At 40.5% G+C, this 6,499-nt stretch overlaps 1 pseudogene; it reads right to left on the reverse strand.

Annotated features, from left to right (window-relative positions):
• Positions 1 to 695: 695 nt before the first annotated feature.
• Positions 696 to 4,025, reverse strand: LOC138417472 (sodium/potassium-transporting ATPase subunit beta-3-like; annotated as a pseudogene).
• Positions 4,026 to 6,499: the final 2,474 nt, after the last annotated feature.

Here is a 6,499-nt window from a genome sequence, read left to right on the forward strand (position 1 = left end):
ATATTGAGTGCAGCACTTTAACAGCATTATCTTTTAGGATTTGAAATAGCTCAGCTGGAATTCCATCACCTCTACTAACTTTGTTTGTAGTGATGCTTCCTAAGGCCCACTTTACTTCACTCTTCAGGAGGTCTGACTCTAGGTGAGTAATTGTGATCATCTGGTCATTAGGATTATTATTATTTTTTTTTTTACCTTTCAAATCCACTTTTAATTTTCTTATTCCTCCTCACATACAAATCTTTTCCACAAGCTGATTTTCTTGCAGGTATAAAGTCATTTGATTTTGGTCAGATACCATTTTATCCCCTAAAACTTTGCTAGCATCAAAATATGACAGTTAACCAGTGTTAAATCTATAAAGTATTTACATAACACAGCACATTAAGCTTTAGACACTTGGAAACTAAACCACATAAAAATTGGACAAGATTCCCAACCTACATGTTTAGAATAAGGTGTTCACAGTTGCTATCTGGTGACTGTACATGGTTCAAGAGGCAACAGAGTCAACACACAGGTACTTGGAAGGACTTGGACCACTATCATCAGGAAGCACATTATGTTACCCCAGTGTCATGTCCCACTCCACCTTTCTCCAAGGTGGTCTCATAATTCTGGAATGACAGGTTCGGCTGATGCAAAATGAAGACAGACAACACAACGTTTACTCTGTGGAGACATCCTATCTCCTACTATGCATGCATGGTGATCTTGAATGTAACTCGTCCTAAAAACTTGTCATGGTCATTCTGGGCTTTTAGGTTGGGTGATCCATCAATCTTGCACTCAACCATTGCTTCTTTTACATCAGCATCACTACCAAAGCTGAGCTGGATGGCAACTAGTGGCTGCGGGTAGCTTTCATGCAGTATTTTTTTCCCCATAATATGGAAAATATTTTAAATCTATCTTTCCATTGGGAGGATAAGTTGATCGAACTGCTGTGCTTTCACTCTTTGCAATACCGTCTATCCTTGGTTCTCCTTGAGGCTGTAATCCAATTGTTCTGTTACTTTTCATAAGAACACAGGGTTTCCTGCTTGGTAGCCAAATGTGGGATCATCCACATCACTGCATGTTTCAAATAAGGCAAGCAGAAACGGACATGCTGTGTATTCTGGAACCTTCTGCTCAAAAAAGGTTCCAGTCTGTGAGATTGCTCTATCCTTCTAAGCCATATGGCTTTAGACATTTCTTTTTTTTTCTTATTATTTATTTATTTTATTTTGCTTTACAATACTATATTGGTTTTGCCATACATTGACATGAATCCGCCACAGGTGTACATGAGTTCCCAATCCTGAACCCCCCTCGCACCTCTCTCCCCATATCATCCCTCTGGGTCATCCCAAGGCACCAGCCCCAAGCATCCTGTATCCTGTATCAAACCTAGACTGGTGACTTGTTTCTTACATGATAGTATACATGTTTCAATGCCATTCTCCCAAATCATCCCACCCTCTCCCTCTCCCACAGAGTCCAAAAGTCCGTTCTATACATCTGTGTCTCTTTTGCTGTCTCTCATACAGGGTTATCATTACCATCTTTCTAAATTCCATAAATATGTGTTAGTATACTGTATTGGTGTTTTTCTTTCTGGTTTACTTAACTCTGTATAGTCAGCTCCAGTTTCATACACCTCATTAGAATGGATTCAAATATATTCTTTTTAACGGCTGAGTAATACTCCATTGTGTATATGTACCACAGCTTTCTTATCCATTAGTCTGTTGATGGACATCTAGGTTGCTTCCATGTCCTGGCTATTATAAACAGTGCTGCAATGAACATTGGGGTACACGTGTCTCTTTCAATTCTGGTTTCCTCAGTGTGTATGCCCAGCAGTTGGATTGCTGGGTCATAAGGCAGTTCTATTGCCAGTTTTGAAAGGAATCGCCACACTGTTCTCCATAGTGGCTGTACTAGTTTGCATTCCCACCAACAGTGTCAGAGGGTTCCCTTTTCTCCACACCCTCTCCAGCATTTATTGCTTGTAGACTTTTGGATCAGAGCCATTCTGACTGGTGTGAAACGGTATCTCATTGTGGTCTTGATTTGTATTTCTCTGATAATGAGTGATGTTGAGCATCTTTGCATGTGTTTGTTAGTCATCTGTATGTCTTCTTTGGAGAAATGTCTATTTAGTTCTTTGGCCCATTTTTTTGATTGGGTCGTTTATTTTTCTGGAATTGAGCTGCATAAGTTGCTTGTATATTTTTGAGATTAGTTGTTTGTCAGTTGCTTGATTTGCTATTATTTTCTCCCATTCCAAAGGCTGTCTTTTCACCTTGCTTACAGTTTCTTTTGTTGTGCAGAAGCTTTTAATTTTAATTAGATCCCATTTGTTTATTTTTGCTTTTATTTCCAGTATTCTGGGAGGTGGTTCATAGAGGATCGTGCTGTGATTTATGTCAGAGACTGTTTTGCCTATGTTCTCCTCTACAATTTTATAGTTTCTGGTCTTACGTTTAGGTCTTTAATCTATTTGAGTTTATTTTTGTGTATGGTGTTAGAAAGTGTTCTAGTTTCATTCTTTACAAGTGGTTGACCAGTTTTCCCAGCACTACTTGTTAAAGAGATTGTCTTTTCTCCATTGTATATTCTTGCCTCCTTTGTCAAAGATAAGGTGTCCATAGGTATGTGGATTTATCTCTGGGCTTTCTATTTTGTTCCATTGATCTATATTTCTATCTTGTGCCAGTACCATACTGTCTTGATGACTGTGGCTTTGTAGTAGAGCCTGAAGTCAGGCAGGTTGATTCCTCCAGTTCCATTCTTCTTTCTCAAGATTGCTTTGGTTATTCGAGGTTTGGCTGAATGGATACAAAAACAAGACGCTTATATATGTTGTCTACAAGAGACTCACCTCAAAACAAGGGACACATACAGACTGAAAGTTAAGGGCTGGAAAAAAGATATTCTATGCAAATAGAGACCAAAAGAAAGCAGGAGTAGCAATACTCATATCAGATAAAATAGACTTTAAAACCAAGGCTGTGGAAAGAGACAGAGAAGGCCACTACATAATGATCAAAGGATCAATCCAAGAAGAAGATATAACAATTATAAATATATATGCATGCACCCAACATAGGAGCACTGCAATATGTAAGACAAATACTAACAAGTATGAAAGGGGGAATTAACAATAACACAATAATAGTGGGAGACTTTAATACCCCACTCACACCTATGGACAGATCAACTAAACAAAATTAACAAAGAAACATAAACTTTAAATGATACAATAGACCAGTTAGACCTAATTGATATCTATAGGACATTTCACCCCCAAACAATGAATTTCACCTTTTTCTCAAGTGCTCACGGAACCTTCTCCAGGATAGATCACATCCTGGGCCATAAATCTAGCCTTGATAAATTCAAAAAAATTAAAATCATTCCAAGCATCTTTTCTGACCATAATGCATTAAGATTAGATCTCAATTACAGGAGAAAAACTATTAAAAGCTCCAACATATGGAGGCTGAACAACACACTTCTGAATAACCAACAAATCACAGAAGAAATCAAAAAAGAAATCAAAATATGCATAGAAACAAATGAAAATGAAAACACAACAACCCCAAACCTGTGGGACACTATAAAAGCAGTGCTAAGGGGAAAGTTCATAGCAATACAGGCATACCTCAAGAAACAGGAAAAAAGTCAAATAAATAACCTAACTCTACACCTAAAGCAACTAGAAATTTCTTAAGGTGATCAATGTACCCTTGATAGGATTCTGAATCAGACAGGCTGAATAAAAAATCCAATGCCAACACAGGTTTTGGAAAAACTGTAAGTCCTGGACTAGGAATCTGGTCATGATATTTTGGAACCTCATCGTTCAGAGTCTGAAGCATGGTCCACATTGTGAATGAAAAGAGTGCAGCCAGGAACCCATAACATACTAGGTGGAAGAGTATGATCAAACCTCAGCTCTTGGTGGTCCGGTTGTGGATGAAGCGCTTCCACTCGGCCAGGCTCTGGTTGAAGGACTTCTTGTCTTTCTTCATCATGGTGTGTGTGCTGTTGACAAGGGGAGCTGCGGCCATGGGGGTGGAGCAGTGAGGAGCACGGAGACGTGTCCAGGCCCCAGCTGCGCAGCCCAGCACCAGCAGCGGAAGACAATGGGGCTGAGGAAACCTCCTGGCTGTGGAGAGCGGTCAAACTGACTGTGCTGAACTGGGCCCAGTTGGGCTGCCCCTGGATTACAGCTCCGCCCTCTGGAGCCAATCCCTGCGCTGTTCAGCCCCCAAGACTTTTTTTTGTATAGTTCTTCTGTGTGTTTTTGCCACCTCTTAATATCTTCTGCTTCTGTTAGGTCCATATTGTTTTTGTCTTTTATTGTGCCTACCTTTTTCATGAAATGTTCCCTTGGTATCTCTAATTTTCTTGAAGAGATCTCTAGTCTTTCCTATTCTACTGTTTTCATGTATTTCTTTGCATTGTTCACTTAGGAAGGCTTTCTTATCTCTCCTTGCTACTGTTTGGAACTCTGTATTCAGATGGGTATATCTTTCCTTTTCCTCTTTGGCTTTCATTTCTCTTCTTTTCTCAGCAATTTGTAAGGCCTTCTCAGACAACCATTTTGCCTTTTTGCTTTTCTTTTTCTTTGGAATGGTTTTGATCACCGCCTCCTGTGCAGTGTTATAAACCTCTGTCCATAGATCTTCAGGCACTCTTTATCAGAACTAATCTCTTGAATCTATTTGCACTTCCACTGTATAATTGTAAGGATTTGATTTAGGTCACTAATTACTGGGACTTCCCAGGTGGCACAAGTGTTAAAGAACATGTCTGCCAATTCAGGACATGTGAGAGATGCATGTTTGATCCTTGGGTTGGGAAGATCCCCTGGAGAAGGAAACGGCAACCTACTCTAATCAGTTCAGTTCAGTTCAGTTGCTCATTCGTGTCCGACTCTTTGCAACCCCATGAATCACAGCACGCCAGGCCTCCCTGTCCATCACCATCTCCCAGAGTTCATTCAGACTCACGTCCATCGAGTCCATGATGCGATCCAGCCATCTCATCCTTGGTCGTCCCCTTCTCCTCCTGCCCCCAATCCCTCCCAGCATCAGAGTCTTTTCCAATGAGTCAACTCTTCGCATGAGGTGGCCAAAGTACTGGAGCTTCAGCTTTAGCATCATTCCTTCCAAAGAAGTCCCAGGGCTGATCTCCTTCAGAATGGACTGGTTACATCTCCTTGCAGTCCAAGGGACCCTCAAGAGTCTTCTCCAACACCACAGTTCAAACGCATCAATTCTTCGGCGCTCAGCCTTCTTCACAGTCCAACTCTCACATCCATACAGGACCACAGGAATAACCACAGCCTTGACTAGACGGACCTTAGTCAGCAAAGTAATGTCTCTGCTTTTGAATATACTGTCTAAGTTTATTGCCTGGATAATCCCATGGACAGAGGAGCCTGGTGGGCTATAGCTATGGAGTTGCAAAGAGTCAGACACAGCTAAAGTGACTTAGCACTCATGCATGCACTAATTATTAGAGAAATGGAAATCAAATCAACAATAAGGTATCACTTCGTATTGGTCAGAATGGCATCATCAAAAAAGCTACAAACAATAAATACTGGCGAGGATGTGAACAAAAGGGAGCCTTCCTACACTGTTGGTGGGAATATAAATTGGTATAGCCACTATGGAGAACAGTATATAGTTTCCTTACAAAAATAAAAATAGGCTAACATATGATTCAGAAATACCACTCCTAGTCATATATCCAGAGAAAATCATAATTCAAAAAGATACATGTATCTAAATGTTCATTGCAGCACTATTTACCATACCCAGAACTTGGAAGCAACCAAATGTGTATCAACAGAGGAATAGATAAGAAGATGGGGTATGTATATACAATGGAATATTACTTAGACAGAAAAAGGAATTATTTAATGCCATTGACAGCAACATGGATGGACTTAGAAATCATCGGTGATTGAAGTAAATCAGACAAAAAAGATAAATATCATATGATAGCATTTGTATGTGGAATCTAAAATTTAAAAGGGTACAAATGAGCTTATTTAACAAAACAGGAATTGAGTTACAGATGTGGAAAACTAATTTATGGTTACCAGGGGTAAGGGGTGGAGGGATAAATTGGGAGATCGGAACTGACATATGCACACTACTATATGCGTTTGAACTGTGGTGTTGGAGAAGACTCCTGAGAGTCCTTTGGACTGAAAGGAGATCCAACCAGCCCATTCTAAAGGAGATCAGTCCTGGGTGTTCACTGGAAGGACTGATGCTAAAGCTGAAACTGCAATACTTTGGCCACCTCATGTGAAGAGTTGACTCATTGGAAAAGACTCTGATGCTGGGAGGGATTGGGGGCAGGAGGAGAAGGGGATGAGAGGATGAGATGGCTGGATGGCATCACCAACTCGATGGATATGAGTCTGAGTGAACTCTGGGAGTTGGTGATGGACAGGGAGGCCTGGCATGCTGTGATTCATGGGGTTGCA

Source organism: Ovis canadensis, chromosome 1 (genome assembly GCF_042477335.2).
Source record: "Ovis canadensis isolate MfBH-ARS-UI-01 breed Bighorn chromosome 1, ARS-UI_OviCan_v2, whole genome shotgun sequence".
In the NCBI taxonomy this organism is placed as follows: domain Eukaryota; kingdom Metazoa; phylum Chordata; class Mammalia; order Artiodactyla; family Bovidae; genus Ovis; species Ovis canadensis.